Here is an 18430-nt window from a genome sequence, read left to right as displayed (position 1 = left end):
GGAATAAGGGGTCATTCTAGGATTGGATGGGGAACTCAGGATGGAATGGTGAAATGTTAAGTCTGACAGAGATTAGGGCAGACTTAGCTACATTTGTTGTTGTTCTATTTTGTCTGATTCTACGGGACCCCATGGGGTTTTCTTGGCAAAAATACTAGAGTGATCTGCCATTTCCCTCTCCAGTTCATTTTACAGATGAGGAAATTGAGGCAAACAGGGTTAAGTGACTTGCCCAGGGTGACACAGCTAGGAAGTGTAAGGCCAGATTTGAACTTAGGTCTTCTTGACTCTGGGCCCAGGGCTTTTTATCCACTAGAGATGGTCATAAACGAAAGGCAGTTAACTGACCCACAAGGTAATGAAACCTATGACCTTAACCTTGAAAGCACTGCTTTCACTAACTCCTGAGCTATCCTAGCAAGAATGTATAAACTGTCCAGTGTCATAGGGGTGGGGTGGATGGACTCATGCAGTCCCAAGAACCCAGGGCAATCTGTTTGGAGAGGAGGGTGGGCCATGGACTGGAGAATTTTTCTGAATGTCCTTCTCAGTGTGCAGAAGGGACAGGCTGGTTGACTCCTCCTGGGCCCCAAGCCAGCTCTACAGACTTCCCCCATTTGTCTTGGTTCTCAATGCAGATGGGCAGAAACACAGCCCAGCGTCTCCAGAGCTCTGGTGAAGAAGGAGTTAACCTCCTTGCCTCTCAGCGTGAATCTCGAGCTATTAATACACACACAGTCAGTCGCTGATCTGTCAGACTCAGAGAGAGTGAGAGTGAGGAGCCGCTGGTCTGGTCTCATCAGAACCCAGCCAGACTGACAGGGGGGAAGCAGGGCTCAGGGGGGCCAGAACTTTCCTCCACGAGGGAGCACCAGAGATTACCTCAGAGTAGCCAAGGACTCCCCTGCCACACCAGGGGTGGGGTAGCCAGCCTAGAGGGTTGATCAGCCAGCTCCCAGACATCACTCACTCCTCTGGCTCCCCTGAGCTGCAGCCAGAAGGAAAGAGCAAACTTTCCCAGGTGCCACTCCTGCTGGTGGGCCCCGTGGGAATCCCCAAGCTTGCCATCCCATCCCTGCCTCTCTGGGAAGACCAGGGACCAGGCTTGATTTTCATCTACTGAGGTCAGGGGGACACAAGGTGGGGTGGGTAGACCTGCTTGGGGCAAAAATCGAAGCTCAGAGAACTCCAGACTCTGAGCTTGGTTCCATGCCCAGGGGACCACCCGGGTTAGCCCTCTGCTAAGAGGACTTCTGGACTTCATCAGCTGCTGCTTCTGAACGTAGAAGAAGCAACTTGAACGTAGAAGAAGAACGTGGAAGAAGAAGCTTCTTCCCCAAGAAGGCAGGGCCCCAGCCCAGGGACATCCTAGATCCGGGTCTGGCAGCTGGGCCCCCAAGGGAGGGCATTGTGAGTGGCCAGGGGGAGCCCCAGGCTCTTCCACACACCAGGGAGACGGGCAACCTGGGGGAGAAGGTACAGGATGGGGGCTGGAGGCCCTGCGGTCAGGAGGAAGATGGACTGCTGACTCTGGCCAGCACTGGCTCTGGGGGCCCTTCGGACGTTGTGGACAACAACGATGAGGAAGCTTCTACTTCTGCTACCTGCTCCACCTGCCCCATCCTGGACCTGCCCCCTCCCTGGCCAACAGGCTGTGGGGCCGAGGACGTCCAAGCCTTCTGCTTTATCTGCCTTCACAAGGAAGAGGAGCCTCTGGAGACCCTTCCACTTCAGAGGTCAGTGCCATTGAGGGCATCCCATGGAGATGATGCCTGGGCTCACTTGGTAGTAAAGTCCTTACTGGTGCTGAGCTCAGTTTGGGGCCACAGGGTCACTAGGGCAGAGAGAGGGTGGGAGTCATAAGGGACAAGAATAGCATGGCTTTCACAGGGGAAGGATCAGGAAGGGTGTCATATGAGCCAGGATTGGAAGAGGGTGACAGATACAGATGGGAATCATGGGGCCAGGAGTGGGATGTATGGTTTTGCCATATGGGTCTATACTAGGTGGCTCTGGGAGTATGCGTGTTGCTACTGTAAATGGCTACTGTGTCCTCTCACCCCCTTCTCAGCTGAGTGCCCCTTGCCCTTGTGCCCCAGCCAGGCTTCAGGGTCCCTTTGGGCATGTCTCCCTGGCTAAGGAGCGGAATGAAGTTCTGCACAGTTCTGGTGGCTTTACCCTCCCTACACATACCCTGGATTCCTGGAATCCCTTGTACTTTATTGGGTGTGGGGGGGGGAGGGGGGGAATTGGAAGGAAAGGATGGCGGGGGATGCCTGAGGTGTGTGTCTGCCTAGTTGGAGGGGGAAGGAAGGTGAATCATCTGCTTACAACCCCACATAATGGCAGCTGGGGCAGTCCCACTCCTCCAGCCACATGCTTTGGCTCAGTCTTTAACCCCCTACCTCTGCTCCCACCTCCAAGAACAGATGGGGGGGCCCTAGTCCTCTCTGGCATAGAATAGAATCCTAGAATGTCAAGACTAGCAGGGACCCTTAGGGATCACCTAGACTAATTGCCATATTTTATATAAGGGGAAACTGAGGCTCATGGGGGGGTACAAGACAAACTAGTAGCAAAGTCAATACTGGATTAAGTCTCCTGGCTCTTGGTCCAAGGCTCTTTCTCCTATGCCATATTGCTTCAGGCTTTCTCCTATCTACCTTGGGTGGAGCTGTCTGGGCCCTTCCCAGGCCCTTAGAGCTCTCCCTCTCTGGGTGCTGATTCAGGCTCTAGGCCATAGTGTGTGGGTGGAGCTTGGAGCAGAGGTGACCCCTGTCTCCAGCTGCCAACATTCAGTCCATTTCTTGGAGGTCTGTGGTCAGAGTGGGTTACTGGTGGTTAATGCACTTGCTTTTGGGTTGGGAAAATTGTAAAGGAGTCTCATGTTTCCCTGAAAGCTCAGAGGCCTGAGATCAGCTGAGCTACTACCTCTGACCTCTTTGACTCTCCTGTCCCCCCTCCCCACTAGTGTCCACACATAAACACAAAGACTCCCATGTCCATGAATGCCCAGACTTGCACATAAGCTATATACACACCCACACAAACACATGGGACCAGTTTTCAGTGCCTGAGTTCTCCCTGGCTTTCTGCCCTGTAGGCAACAGGCAGAGGAGGGAGAAGTCAGAAGAGAAGGTAGAAAGAAACAACCATTTTAAGGACCCTTGATGGTAGTTCCAAGTCATTAACTGGGCTCAGTGCAACAGCACCCATTCCGGGACAAGAAGGTTCAGGGAATCTAAAGGTCCTGGGGGATTCTGGGACTGGGACACACCATGGTTTGACGTGGAAAAACCCATCAAGTACACAAGAAATCCAGAAAACCTTCCTCTAGCTACGCAGTGCAGCCTAGCCAGGAGAGGCAGTTGGACATAGAGGATAGTTCTGGACATGGACCAAGGAAGACCTGGGTTCCTTGGGCTCCCTAAGGGGAAAGTTTAAGATGTGGATCATGCCCCAATCTTTTAGGGGACTGAAGGCTGTGCCCTTGTCCATCCTTTGTGTGTGCTAGGAAGTGTATTGGATGCATGTGTGTGACAGTAGGTATAAAATATAGTATGAAAGGTGTTATGTGCATAGAAGATATATAAGGTAGGGTCTGTGTAAAAGGGGTGTCTGTAAGGTTGTATCATATGCATATATAGGAAGTAATGGGAGTCCTTCTGTATGTGTCTGTATACTTGTAGTATGGTATCTAAAGTGTGTTTTGTATAGGGTATAGGTATGGGTTAATATACTTTAACATACAGGGATACGGGCATTTTTAGGGTATATGGGATGCTAAGCAGGATAAATCAGAATGGGGAGACAGTGGAGACAGCGAAGCCTCTTTGGAGACTGTTATAATCATCTAACCATGAGGGGATGGAAGCCTGAGGTAGGCCAATGGCAGTAGGAGTAAAGATAAGGTAAGACTATAAAAGAATCAGCCAAACTTGTCAGCTGGAGAAGTCAAAGCTAGCTCTAAGTATTCTATGGGCAGTTAGGTGGTGCTGTAGGTAGATAAAGTGATGCACCTGGAGTGAGGAAGACTGATCTTTATGATTTCAAACCCAGCCTCATCCACTTAGTAGCCATACGACCCCGGGGCGAGACACTTGGCTCTGTTTGCCTCAGTTTCCTCATCTGTAAAATGAGCAGGAGAAGGAAATAGCAAACCATTCCAGTATCTTTGCTGAAGTAAGCAAACAAATGGGGTCACAAAGAGTCAGGGACAGCTGAAAAAGGCCTGAACAACAAGAGTTTTCTAACCTTAAGCGAATGAGAGAATGGTGATGCCATTAGCAGAAATGGGGAAAGTGTGTTTTGAGAGGGAAAATGAAGATTTTGCCTGAGGATGTGTTGAGTCTGGCATCTGGTGGAACATTCAGGTGAAAGTGTCTAACACGGGGTTGGATATTTGGTTCTAGAGTTAAGAACCACAGGGTGGGAAACGTTTGAAGGCAACCTTAATGGGCTAAGAGTAGAAGCTATGTGAGGAAATAGGGTCACCAAGGGGAAGAGAAAAGAGAGAACAAGGACAGAGTCATGGCAACACCCTCCCTGGAGGGGCATCCATGAGGAGAAAAGGTCCAATGAAGAGGAGCAAGGAGAAGCAGTTCAGCCTAGATTAAAAGCAAAGTAGGATGGGACAAGACAGAAAGGGGTTGATTCTAGGGAACCACTGCACACATCATTGAAATGGCTGACCTTCGGCTCCAAGAAAGATAGGAAGTTAAGTGATGATAGAAGGTTGATAAAAGAAAAAAGAGAGAGAGGTTCAGCTTCTTGGGGGTTAAGGTGATGGCAAAAAACAGGTTCAGTCAAAGTATGGGAACAGCAAAGACAGAAGGATAGAAGGGTGTGATTATCTGTTTCCCAGCTCTAATATCTTCCTCCTTAAAACCCAAGGGGCTTCCTGCCTTTTCCTTCAACTCTCTTTATCCTCTCTGTGCTCCCAACCTACTGGTCACCCTCCCCTGCCTTCTCCCATACTAGTATCATTACCACAGGGTTAATGAGAGGTAATATGGCAAAGAGGAAAAGAGTTATGGCCTTCAAAGGAATCTGGAATACTCTACTCAATATTTGACCTCTGGCAATGTTTGACCTTCCCTCAGTCACAGTAAAATAGGAGGGCTAGACTAGACCCTTTAACTTCTTTTCTTGACATGACACAATTATTCCAAAGGTCCGTCAGACCTTAGGCCATCTTTAAAGTCATCAGGTCTAGTTGAAGAAGTCTCCTACTGTGGGCAATCTACAGGCCTCCCCATTAGGCAGGTCCATTCTGCTCACTTCCAAGACCCATCAGTCACAGCCTCCTTTGACCCAAAGGTCTCAGGTACCCTCCACTGACACCTGTTCCCTCCTATCACTTCTCCTTATTCCCTTAGAAAATGATTATCCTTTCATTGAGATCACAGCCCTTCTCCTAGCCCAAGGAGCTGCCCCCTTTCTGGCTGGGGAACACAGGCTCTGGGAGGTGAGGCAAAGGCAGGCAGAGATGGAGTGAATGGACAGGTGCCCAGTGCCAAGGTTAAAAATATAAAGGCGAGCCTTCATAGGAGCACCTGTCAGGAAGGCGGGTGGCCAAGTCTATCTGCCCAAGGCTGCTGGAATATTCTTCTCAGCAGCACCAGCCCAGACCAGCCTGTACCATTCTCTCCTGCGTTGTTCAGACTGACCCACCCATCTCTTCTGCCAATCTGTCCTGTTATGGCAGTTATGGATCCATGATGAACTTCTAAGTGCCAGCCCTATCCTGAGCTGAGTGTTAGGGGTACAAAGGTAGAAGGGACCTTGGAGGTCGTCTAACCAGCCCCTTTTTTGGTTTGGTTGTTTGTTTTTTTTTTTTAAAGCAATCAGGGTTAAGTAACTTGCTCAAGGTTACACGGCCAGTTATTTCTGGGTGTGGTGCTGAATATCTGAGCCCGGATTTGATCCAGGTCATCCTGACACTGGAGCCAGTGCTCTTACTCTCTGAGCCACCTGGCCGCCCCTAAGCAATTGGGGTTAAGTAACTTGCTCAAGGTTACACGGCCAGGTGTTTCTGGGTGGGTGCTAAGTGTCTGAGCCCGGGATTTGATCCCCAGGTCATCCCAACACTGGAGCCAGTGCTCTTACTCGCTGTGCTACCTGGCCGCCCCACCAGCCCCTTTTTTTACAAAAGGGGAAACTGAGGCCCATGGAGGCTCAATGACTTGTCCAAGGTCACATAGCTAGTCCAAACACAAGACTCTTTGCATTATACTGTGTTGTCTCTTTTGGTCCAAACCCAGGATCTAGGCTAGAATAGGGAGAGGGTCGTGGATATACCTTTGATATATGAGTATGAAGAAATGCCTGCTTTCACGAAACAGCATGAAAAAAGCACTCTACATAAAGTGAGGAAACCTGGCTTCTAGAAGAGTTGCCATAAAGTGTCTGTGCAACCTCGGACAAAGCATTTAATTCCCCAGAGCCTCAGCATTCTCATCCATAAAATGGAGCCAATAATACTTGCATTACCTGCCCCATGGGAACATTGCCTTTCTAGCCTTATTTCTCTCTGATAGTCCTCCAAGCATCCTGCCCTCCAGCCAAAATGAAACCACCCTCTGTCCAGCACACCTTTTGCTGACTTCTCTAGCCTCTTTGCCTCACCCCAGGACATACAGAGCCCACACACTTCAGTGACCTTGTTCACACTCTTCCCTTTGCCAACAATTCCCTCCCTCCCAGTCTTTCTTTAAAGGCCCATTTAAATGCGACCTGCTCCAGGAAGTCTTCCCTGATCTCTCAGCTGGGAATGACTTCCCTCCACCCATCCAACTGCTCCAGTCCCATTAGATTTCATGTATTGTTTGCCCATGCCTCTCTGATGAAATTGTCCTGCAAGATTATGGAATGTAGAGATCTGTGTTAGCATCTTTTCCCTCTCCTTGACTTTAAGCTCCATGAAGTCAAGGGCTTTATCTCAATTTTGTATCTCCTTCCTTGGCACAGTGTTCTATACATAGACAGAAGTCCTAGTCTTCTACACACAGTAAGCATTTAATAAATGCTTGTTGTGAGGGTCAAATGAGAGATGAATTTTAGGTGTGTTGTAATTGTAAAGTGGAAATGTATATGATTGCTATTATTGGTGGGTATTGCTGTATATTGTTGGAACCTGTAAATATTTTCCTGGTAAGGAAGTGAGAAGAGGGTCAGCCTTGCTTAGTAAATAGAGAACCAGTTTTAAAATCAAGACGACTTGGGTCCATGTTTTGACACATAATATCTGGGTGACCCTGGATAAGTCAATTAACCTCATGTCAATGACAGTTCTCCAAAACTTTAAGATGTACAAAAGGTGCTGGTCTGCAAGGGTGGAGGGACTTTGTCTTAGATCTAGTGGAAATAAAATGAAATGAGGATGGGGAGGGGTGAATGACATGACCAAGGGGGTGGAACATATCAGATGTGGCTAGAGCTTGAAGACCCCTTAAAGGTCATTTATTCCAATCTCTGAAGAAATTGAGACTGAGAGAACTCACATGAACTGCCCAAATTTACCCAACCAGTATGTGTCACAGTCAGGATTTGAACTCAACACTTTTCCCATTAAGCTTGACCTGAGCCCCAAAGCCCACAGCAAACTCGCCTTTCTCTGACCTCCTCAGGCAGCATGGTAGAGGGGAAAGAACACTGGCTATGGAGTCAAAAGACCTTTATTTGAATCCCAGGCTGTGCTACTTGGAGGAGATCAGAGGGGAGTATGAATGTGGAAGTGGAAGGAACCCCAGAGACCATGGAATTCAGACCTCTCATTTTGAAGATGAGAAAAGTGAGATGCAGAGAGGTTAAGTTGCGCAAAGTTACACAGTTAGTATCAATGGCAGAATTTGAACCCAGGTCCTGTGCCTCTCAGAGAAATGTCTTCCTATTTAACTTTGAGCAAGCACTTCCCCTTTTTTGGACTCAGTTTCCTCATCTACAAAAGAAAAAAAGTGTATTAGACAATCTTTAAGGTTCCCTCCACTTCTCAACCCCATAATCCAATTTACTTATACCCTATCCTGTAGTATAGCTGTAGCCAACATCCCGTCGTGTAACTATAAGAAACTATCAGTTTTGTGAAACTTATCTAACAGACAGGTACTAATTTTTCCCAATTGTGCAATTCAACGTTCCCCACCTAGATTGTGAACTCCCTGAGGTCAGGAATCAAATCTAAACCTTTTCTTCTCTCTTCCACAGTCTGTGACACAGTAATGGGGACACAATAGATTCTCTCCTTAGGGGTTGGTTGATTGAGGTTCTCTGAGCTCTGGGAGTGGAGCTGGGGTCAGGTTCAGACTCTGTCAAAGGACTGTGTCACTTTGGACAAGTCATTTTTTCTCATGTGTAAAAGGAGAACAGAGTAGGTAATCTATAAGGTCTTAGAAGACCCCAAGAATCATAGACTGAGGGTTGGAAGGGCCGTTGGGAGGCCCCTTATCTTGCAGAAAACTGAGGCACCAAGAAATTAAGTGACATCCTCAGGATCACAAGTGTCTCTCCTAGATCTACCTTCTGCAACAAGGAAGGGAACATAAATTTTTGTCCCTTCCTTCTTATCCCACTTAGGGGAAGGGGTCTTTCTGGGGAACTCAAATGACCATCAGTCTTCTTGAGGGAAGGAAAGGAGTCCTTCTTCCTTTGTTTTTTCCAGGATTGGTCCTGAGGCAAAGAGCTGGAGTTAACTGCTATTTTTAGTCAAGAAGCTCACAGAAGTCCCATTTGAGTTTTTCCTGTGGTAGATGAGAGGAGATGGAAGGTTAGTCCTAAAATTAGACTTGTCACCATCTGAGCTATAGCATGAGAAATTCCTTCCTGTGGCCCAACACGACTAGAGACTGTGTTGGAGGAAAGAGGTGAAAACCTCAGAACGACTCCCATGGTAGAGGTAGACCTAGGGAGGGACAGAACAGGCCAGTGTTCCCAGAGAGTTCAAAGAAAGTCAGTTCAGACTTCTAGGTCTTTCACTCTCCCTCCTTCACAGCTTCTCACCCTCATTCTCACCTCCCAGTGACTTTGCCTTCTTATGAGAGATTTTGGATTGGATATCACGCCTGTCTAGACATCAGGCTCCAAGGCTGCTTCCAAGAACCTCCAAGGATGGTACCCAATAACTATCTACTTCCTACATTCTCCATAACACCTTTACTGCCCCACACCCCACATTCCTCCCCATGAAGACTGGGAGAAGTTCTATAAGACTGGACTACAGAGTCTCAATTCCCACTCACTTCTGCCCACCTCCTAATAGATAATGTTCATATGTGGATTTCTAAGTTAATATGAACCCAACAGGATCCTTATGTATAGTTTAGTGGTCCCTTTTTCTGCTTGAATTTGATGTGAAATATTTTATTTAAGCAGGTTTTATTACTTTCTGGTTTTCCCTTTCACAGTACCAGCTTGGAGCAGACCCTGTTTCCCTATGCCTGTTACCTCCCTTCTGGGTGTGCTAATTGACCATATAGGGGTATGCTGAAGCCAGCTCAAATCAGCTAATTGGAAAGCCAATTATTAAATTTTCAGTGTGAACATTTATACCTTGAAAATGGGCAAATGCTACAAATTAGGGCTTGATTAGGACTTGATTCTCACTTAAGAAAGTGAGAGAGTGGGCAAGTTACTTAACCCCGATTGCCCTCCAAAAAGCAAAAAATAAAATAAATAAAAAATAAAAAAATAAAGAGAGAGAGAAAATATTATTAGTGCCAATTAAACTTAAAAGTATGCTGTGTGGTACATGTTGTTGCTGTTATTTTTAATAGAGTTGGCTGTTAAACATTTATTAGCATACCCCTGACTTCTAATCACTGGTAATAACCGAAAAACAAATATGTAAAATGAAGAAGTTGGAATAGAAGATCTCTAAAATGCCTTCCAACACTGATATTCTGTGAATCTATGAGCTACAAACTATACACAAGTAAAGCAATCAGAAACCTGCTTGTTTCAGCTTCTGAAATTGTTTTTTTTCCTGGAATCCTTGGTCATGCTGGGCAATCTGCCTAGGCCTGTGAGGCCAGTCCTTGATCAGCCTCCATTTTACTCCCCATCCCCACCCAGCTACCATCACCTAGGAAGCCTATTCTCCTCCTTGATCTCATATTTCTCTTAACAAAGTTCTCTTTTCCCCCCCTTTCTAACTCTCTGCTTGGTTGCCTCCTACTTCATGCCAGAGACAGATGCTTCGCTACAGCCCCCACTGGGCAGGTTCCCAGTGTTTTCAAAATCAGGAGCTGGCCACCCTCCTGGGGAAGATAGAGAGGCCTCCCCTGGTTACCCACAATGGCTACCTGCCATAGCCAGGAACATAAGCAAAGCCACGTCATCCCATGTTCAAGTACAGACAATTGGGTCATCTCCCATCAGGGATGTTAGGCCATGTGACAAACATTGCTTCAGCTGCCTCCACCCATGGGATTTTACCTGTCCATTTCAGTTGTGGAACATCTCTTCAATCTGTCCCCTCTTCTCTACATCTACTACCACCACCACCCAAGTATAGCACACTCATCACCACCCACCTGGAGTACTGCAATAGCCTTCCAACCAGTATTTCTGCCTTCACTCTTGCCCCACTCTGATCCATTTTCTTTTCCCAATTCAGAAATGTATTAAACAGATCGAATAAAACATGTGTTCCTTTTCTACATTTAGAACATGTTGGGTCTCTTGGTGATGAAATAGGGCTTGGGTTGGTGTTACAAAACTTTGTGGGGCAGAGATAACTTGATTTTAGAGTCATGGGACTCTGGATCACAAAATGTCCAGCACTTGCTGGCAGCACTTCCTACGATTTGGGTCTGTGCATGAAGTGATGGGACCCCATATCACCAGTGACAGCAGAAGGCATGCATTCCCCATAAATGTTATGGGTCCCACACCTAAAATCAGAGCCCAGCCAGACGCCGAAGTTTGTTTTTTTCCCCAAGACTACACTTGTTTTTAGAAAAGCATTACTATGTTTGTAGTGAATGCCTTAGAGATAAAGCAAAAGGAATTGTTTCACTTTCATCCATGTCACCTCCCATGCCTGGCACCCCAGGAATTGACCCTTGCCATCTTTGCTTCTTTCTCTGAGTGGTCTCAAGCAAGTGTCTCTCTCCAGTGTCTAATTTGCCCATAGATTCCAATTCTCCTATCTGCTCCTAGATGCCTAAGAGAGGGATAGAGAGTCTGGCATCATGAAAAGTAACTCCCTTTCATGGCATGTTGCCTGGAAGTTGGACTTGGCTGTCTCTCATTAAGGACACTGCATTAGCGTAAATAGCTCACATTGGCTAGTGTACTACCTTCAAGGAAGGCAGAGTGCCACTTTATTAATTACCCAAGGAGGGGTTGCAATGTGTAAGTTGTGCAGTAGGTGACTGTATGCTCAAACCAAGGGGTCCTGATAAGAGCTGCCCTGGAGCCCAAGTAGAATAGCCATTCTAAAAACTGACCAGCAGAGAGTTCCCAACCTGAAATGATCAGACAACTGCTGCCACCACCTTGAAACCACTAAGATCTTATGATCTGTGATCTATGATTTCATACGGCATCGACCTGGTTCTGAGGTTAGACTAAAGAGTGTTGTAATGTTGTTCAAAGGTAGTAAAAATGTAGAAATAGGGCTCTAATCCCCATCTTACATTTGGACTTCCTCTCTCAGTCAACAATCCACAAACTCATAGGACATAGTATCTCAATGCATTATTATTTGTTCACATGGAGTCATAACAAAAGTGAAAAGAAAATTAAGTGCTCCCCATCGGGGAGCTTCCACCCAACTACTCCTGCAACTATTCTTCTTCCTGATCTCTCTTCTCTTAGGTTCCTAGAAAAGTCCCCAAAGCAACCAATTTATAGAGAAGCGATGAAGAAAGAGGGGTTTTTATCTACAGTTCCAGCTTTGGATCTTAGAGTTTAAACAGAAAAGAAAGGGCTGCATGGGGGAGAGATGTCTGGTCTCCTGCCCCTTGCTCACACTCCTTTAAATTTCATGATAATTGACAGTCTTTGGCACCCTGGACCACCTACCTCTTGGATCTGTTCTTCTACTTATGCTCCCAAACCTGCTTTTCCCATAGCAGACTTGAGCTTCCACCACTACCATCCCTCCTAGCCTGGTCTCAGTTCTCTGGCCACCAGTCCAAGGTATAGCAGGTAAAGAAAAGAGGTGATGATCCCACTAATGCAAGCATCCAGTCCCCAAAATCTCACTGCAGAGGCTTTCTGGTCCCCTATACACTAAATGGCTGACCAGAAGTCTCCTTCAAAGGCTAACAAAGGAAACAGGGAACTTCTGAAATCTGTGCAACCATACTGGTCGCATCTATTATTGGTATCTCAGCTATTTATTTCCCCAGGAATTTTTGTCCCTTTGTATTCCTGTAGAAATGAAGCAGTGCTGTGGGGGAAGAAATGACGTGAGTTTGAATACGACTGCCTAGAATTCAAGACCCTCCATAAGCTGCCTTTACTTTACCTTCCCAACCTTATCTCCTATTACTATGTAGTACACTTATATTTCAAGCATAAATTCTCCATATTCTCATAGCACCCTTTCTGCCTAATCCCTCACCCATACTTCCACTCACACTTAAGTGCTGGGTCTTCAAAGCATGATTTCTACTCTCCTAGGTTCTAGCACCTATGGGGCAATGCTACTAAAACTATAACTCTCAAGTCCCTACCAGTGTGTTTCCCCTTAACAGTCAGGGATTAGATATAATTAACCCTTAGAAAAGGCATTTCCTAAGGTGGCATAGTAAGGACAATAGCTACAAAACAGTCCCCCCATAAACTTGAAGCACATTTCCCCAGTAATATAAACAGCATCTGAGGGAAGAATGGTCACAAAAAGGGCACAATTGTAGTGTAGCACACATTTAGGGAACACATGTGGCCAAGAGAACTTATCACTCCTGAAGAACTGATTCTCAATCATCTTTCTTTTCAAGAAGAGTCTTTACAAAGTTTCCTGTTGGGTGCAGTGTCTTTAATAAGTGGGGAGAGAGAGAGACAGAGAGAGAGAGGTAACTAGCCCTCAACTGAGTCCTGTTGACCTGTTAAAAGAAACAGATTCTAAAAGCTCAGCTTTCAGTGCTCTATTCACTGCACCACCTAGCTGCCCCCAACTTTAATCTTTATACTGATTTTGGAAACATAGCCTAGCAGACTTGGGACATTCCCTATCCTTTCACCTACCCCATGTACCTGCATGATTGTAAGAGCGCAGTAATAGATGCAGTTATTGTGTATTCAATGTGTGTATAGTAATGGTAAGGGAAAGGGGAGAAGGTTGAGATAATCATTCAAAAAGGATCTCTTATGAACCTGGTATTGCTAGGCACTATGCTAAGCCCTGAAATACAATGACAAAAGCAAAACAGTGCCTGCCCTGGAGGGGCTCCCATTCTAATCTGGGAGGCAATATGCTCACATATAGTGTAGGAGGAATAGTAGGTCTCTGACCAATTGATTCCACCATACTCTCCTCCTCCACATACTCACAGAAAGTAAGGGTCAGACAGACAATGAGTATTAAATTAAATTATCCATCTACCTCACTCTGTCTCCCACCACCACCTAATCATTTTCCTTCAACATTTCTGTGTACTTTGTCTATTTTTGCCCATTAGACCTGACTTGGTAGCATTTTCAAGAATCCACAATTATACATAACAGCCATCAAATCACTGTTGCCAAGAGAACCAAGGGATAGAGTTACAATAAACATAGCTTGTCAAAGGTTTACCATAAGTCAGCTTATATAAAGAGTTCATTTTACAGATGGACAAACAGAAAGAAGATGACCATTTCAAAGGGTAATCCTGTAAAGTAGAAATAGAGCTATCCATTGGATCAGGATTTACTATCTCAGTGAGTTCTCTCATCTTCCTGCCTATCTAATTGCTCCTTCTGTCACTTTTGCTAATTCATCATTCATTTCCTACCCCCTACACATCAGTGTCCCCATTGATTTGGGTTCTCTTTCCTTTTCTTTCAACACTCTCTCCCTTAGTGATTTCATCTGCTCCATCCAAGGGGTTATCATTTCTATGTTGATGATTCCCAAACCTAAACAGCCAGTCTTTATTGTCTCTCCTGAATTCTTATCCCACATGACAAATTTCCTGCTGGACATTTACATTTGGGTGTTTCCTTGGCATTTCAATGTCAACACATCCTAAATGGAATACTGTTTTCCCTAAACTCTTCCTTCTCCCAAAAGTCCCTGTTTCTGTTTAGGGCACTTCTATCTCCTCAGTTATCCTGAATCATAACCTGAGTCATTCTTGAAACTTCCCTCTCCCCCACCTCACACCTAATTATTTACAGAATCTTGTCAATTTTGCCTCTGCTGTGTCTCTTTGAAACCACCACCTTCTCTCCACTCACAACCTAAATTCAACATTTCATCTTCTACTTCCATATCTTCACATTGACTGTTCCCCAAGCCTGGAAGGCACTCCCTCCTCATCTCCAGTTCTTAAAATCCTTTTCTTCAATGCTAAACTCAAGCCATACCTCCTCAGTGAAACCTTCCTTAATATCCTCAGTCATGAGTACTCTCTCTTTCCTTAAATTATCTTATTTACTTACCTATGTATACTTCCTTCCTCCCTGTTATATTGTAAGCAGCCCCTTAAAGGCATTTCACTTCTGCCTTTGGAACTCTAGTACCTAGGAGAGTACCTTATGTGTAATAGTTACTTATGTAACCCATTGCCAGGTAATTCTGGGTTTATATGGACGACGTTCAATCTTGGGACTTCTGACTAATCACATTGTTTGGTTCTTACTTATTTCTGCCAATATTTCTCAAGGGAATGTAAGAATTTAGCTCACTTCTAGGATTCTTCAACAAAAGGAGCAAGATCCTTCAGCTCCCATGCAAGTATTCAGTTTAATATAAAATTAAATATAGGATAGTCCTTATCTAACCTGAACAAAAAATAATAATAAAAGATTTTCACTTAAGCATATAAAAACTCTCTTTCCTTCTTCCAGGACTATAGTACTACTCTATGGTAGCAGCCTCTCTCATTACAAAAAGGGAAATCCATTGCGGGTGACTGAAGAGACTGGCCTGAAAAGACTACCTCTGACCTAACCATAATGGGTGTGTGATCAATCAGGTGAAGAGTAGAAAGACTGGCTGTATCCCACATTCCCCAACCATAGTTAGTTTTGGGCTTGTCTCCAACACATCCATACTCACCCTTATTCCTCAATATTTCCTTAATAGTCTCCCTCTATTTTCCAAGCTCTCAACTATGCCATTTCCCTTCTGAGTGAGTGTAGACACCAAAGGGTAATTATTACCTAAGTGCTACTCAGACACTCATAGCGATAGTTAAGTAAATACCATTGGAAAAATTTACCCCTCTACACCCAAAGATGATCCCAAGACCATCCATCCTCCATCCAGTTGCCAAAGTGATTTTCCTAAAGTTTATGCCTGATCATGTCAGTCCCCTCCTCAATAAACTCTAGTGGCTCCCTATTGACTCCAGGATAAAACATCTAATCATTAGCTATTATTTTTTTAAAAATTCTCTTTGGGGGTAAGTTTTATATTGGTACAGTAGAACATTTATATAATTTATAAATAAATATACACATATTAAGATTTTGCCCAAAAACACACAATCAAAAAAGTTTAGAGATTCCTTTCCTAGAAGGGTCACCTGATTTCATAGGCTTTCCTCCCACAAACCAAGTACATATATATCCTCTTTAAAGGCTCTATCCAAGAGGAAAGTATATGAACCAGCCAAGGAAAAATTCTCCCTATGCTATCTACAGGGTAACTTGGGACAAAGCAAAGAATTGCCATCTTATCAAAGAGTTAACTTTGTCAAAGGAATTTCACACTTTGTTCATGTGTGAGATTCATCAATTCTAAAACAAAGTTCTCACTATTGGGTGGTAATAGGGGTTTTCACACTTTACAAGAGAGAAATCAGCAATGGCAGAACAAATTTGTCACTAGTAGGAACAATGAGGATGCAAGACAATGCTGGGACATCCCTACAAATGAGCCTTGAACTGAATTGAAAGTTGAAAGAGCCTTAAAATTCAGATCCAGGGGCAGCCAGGTAGCACAGTGAGTAAGGGCACCAGCCCCAGAGTTGGGATAACCTGGGATTGAATCCGGGCTCAGATACTTAGCACCACACCCAGAAATGACTGGCCGTGTAACCTTGAACAAGTTACTTAACTCCAATTGCTTTAAAAAAAAAATTCAGATCCAGCCTCTTCCTTCATCTTGTGAAAGAAAGATTCCAAGTTTGGGGCACAAGCCTGCCAGGAGCAATTTTAATTAAATTATTTTAATTCTAAATATCTCTTCTTAGAAAAAGAAATAAAAAAATGGCAGAAATCCATCTTGCCTTCAAAAATTTCTGTGGCACAAGACATTTTTAGTTGCAATTTATAATATTCCCAACCAAAGAGAAAATTCCACAATAAAATGAAACATAGTTAAGGAACTCAAGGTGAAAATTCAATTGATGGGGCGGCTAGGTGCACAGATAATAGAGCACTGGATCTGGAGTCAGGAGGACCTGAGTTCAAATCTGGCCTCAGACACTTGACACAATTACTAGCCACTAGCCATGTGGCTTTAGGCAAATCACTCAACCCCATTTGCCCTCCAAAAAAAAGCAAAAAAAAAAAGACTTAATTTTGGGGTGGCTAGGTGGCACAGTGAATAGAGCACTGGCCCTGGAGTCAGGACAACGTGAGTTCAAATCTGGCCTCAGACACTTAATACAAAAACTAACCATGTGACTTTTGACAAGTCACTTAACCCCAATTGCCCTCCAAAAAAAGGCAAAAAAAAGTCAATTGATGGTTTTGATTCATCAAATAGTACAATAATTCCTTAACCTTTGGCAGAGACCTGGAGAATCATTTTCCTAAAAGCATTCAGTTAAGTCAAGAGTAGAAATAGATAATAATCATAGTGTTTTTAAGATATCCTAGCTCCAATTCTGATTACTAGTCTAATACATTTTCCAGGAATTTAGAGTTCTTCTTAAACTTTTATTCAGCTTTCTCACAGAAAGTATTTAATTCTTTGGTAAGGAAGAAAAATAATTCTTACAGGGCAGTTTTCTTAGATGTCTGATTACATAATGATAAGGCTTTCTTTATTCTCCTAAGTCTGGAAAGGTATTCAGATGAAAGTATTATTCTCATATTATTTTGGAATATGTAGCCAAGGAGGAGGGAAGAGCTAGTATATTCCCACAATCTTTGCAATTTCTTTAACTGTATAAAAGTTTCTCCTTAATGGATTATAGATATAACTGCTTGATCTGGTTGGTCCCCCCTCTCCATGGTCCTTGAAATTCTAAATTCTAAATTCTTGTCTCAGGCATCTACTAGTCTCCAGGTCAATTTCCCTCCATTCTCAGTTAGTTCAGAGGCTGGCTTATAGTGTTCCTCTCTGTCCCTAGCCAATGCCTGTCTACTTGAAACTTTAATATGAACAGCAGTGTCAATGCCCCTGACTTCCCGGGTAATCAATCTCTTAAATTCCCATGACCTTTATCTTTTCCATAGTCACAAGCCCTCAGCCCTGACAAGAATGGTCATACCCTTGACCTTGACTGTTACCAGTTAACTGTTCCATTTTGATGATCTAGTTCTCTGAAACTACTCTCTCTGTCCAAAATTTCCTATTCTTCAATATATTATAGCTTCCTAACCTTCAGTTACTGCCTCTGCCTCATTCTTCTTCCTCACAGTGACCTCCAGTCCCTCTATCCCTCATTACCATTGCTCTGACCTTCCATCCTTTTGAATCTTGACCCTATGGCTGAACCCACTGAACCATTAACTACTCTTGAATCTTTTGGCTTCTTATCCTGTCACTATTCACTCTCTGTCAAAGTCATGTAACCCAGCAAATAATGTTTGCTACAAATTTATATCACTCAATCTCAACTGGACCTTTGTTACTGAATGAAAATCTTGTTATTATTCTATAATTCCCACTCAAACATACTTTCCACAGAGATTATTCTAAACCTTTTTCTTTCTTCTTAATCTTCCTACACCACCTCCTCCCCATTTCCCCTTAACAGAGAATTTTGCCTCCTATTTAACTGGAAAAAATAGAGACCATTCATGATGGGCCCCTTCTTTTCCCCTACTCTCTACCTCAAAATCCTTCATCATTTCCATTCTATCTTCCTTCGATCCAGGCTCATAAGGAGGTGGTCCTTCTTCTTTATAAAACCAATCTCTCCACTTGTACTCTTGATTCATCCAACTTCTTTCTCTGCAGTTTTCCTCCCCCTCATCATTCCCTCTCTTCTCCTCATTCTTCCATCTTTTCTTATTCATTGGCTCTTTTTCCAACACCTGCAAACCTGTCCATATTTTGTTGTTGTTCAGTCATGCTTTCATGTGTTTGTGACCAGGCCTA

At 44.3% G+C, this 18430-nt stretch overlaps 1 protein-coding gene across 1 annotated transcript in view; it reads left to right on the top strand.

The window, feature by feature from the left end:
• Positions 1 to 758: 758 nt before the first annotated feature.
• The window catches only part of SBK1 (SH3 domain binding kinase 1), a 121307-nt gene continuing 103635 nt past the window's right edge, over positions 759 to 18430 (top strand). Inside the window, exon 1 of the mRNA XM_069064129.1 lies at positions 759 to 1736. The gene's annotated coding sequence lies outside the window, so the exon portion shown is untranslated. The remainder of the gene's footprint in view (positions 1737 to 18430) is intronic.

Source organism: Petaurus breviceps, unplaced genomic scaffold, assembly GCF_028583685.1.
Source record: "Petaurus breviceps papuanus isolate PSGF00001 unplaced genomic scaffold, PetGlider_PUasm1.0 138, whole genome shotgun sequence".
NCBI lineage: Eukaryota > Metazoa > Chordata > Mammalia > Diprotodontia > Petauridae > Petaurus > Petaurus breviceps.
This window is presented reverse-complemented; position numbering and strand designations above follow the sequence as displayed.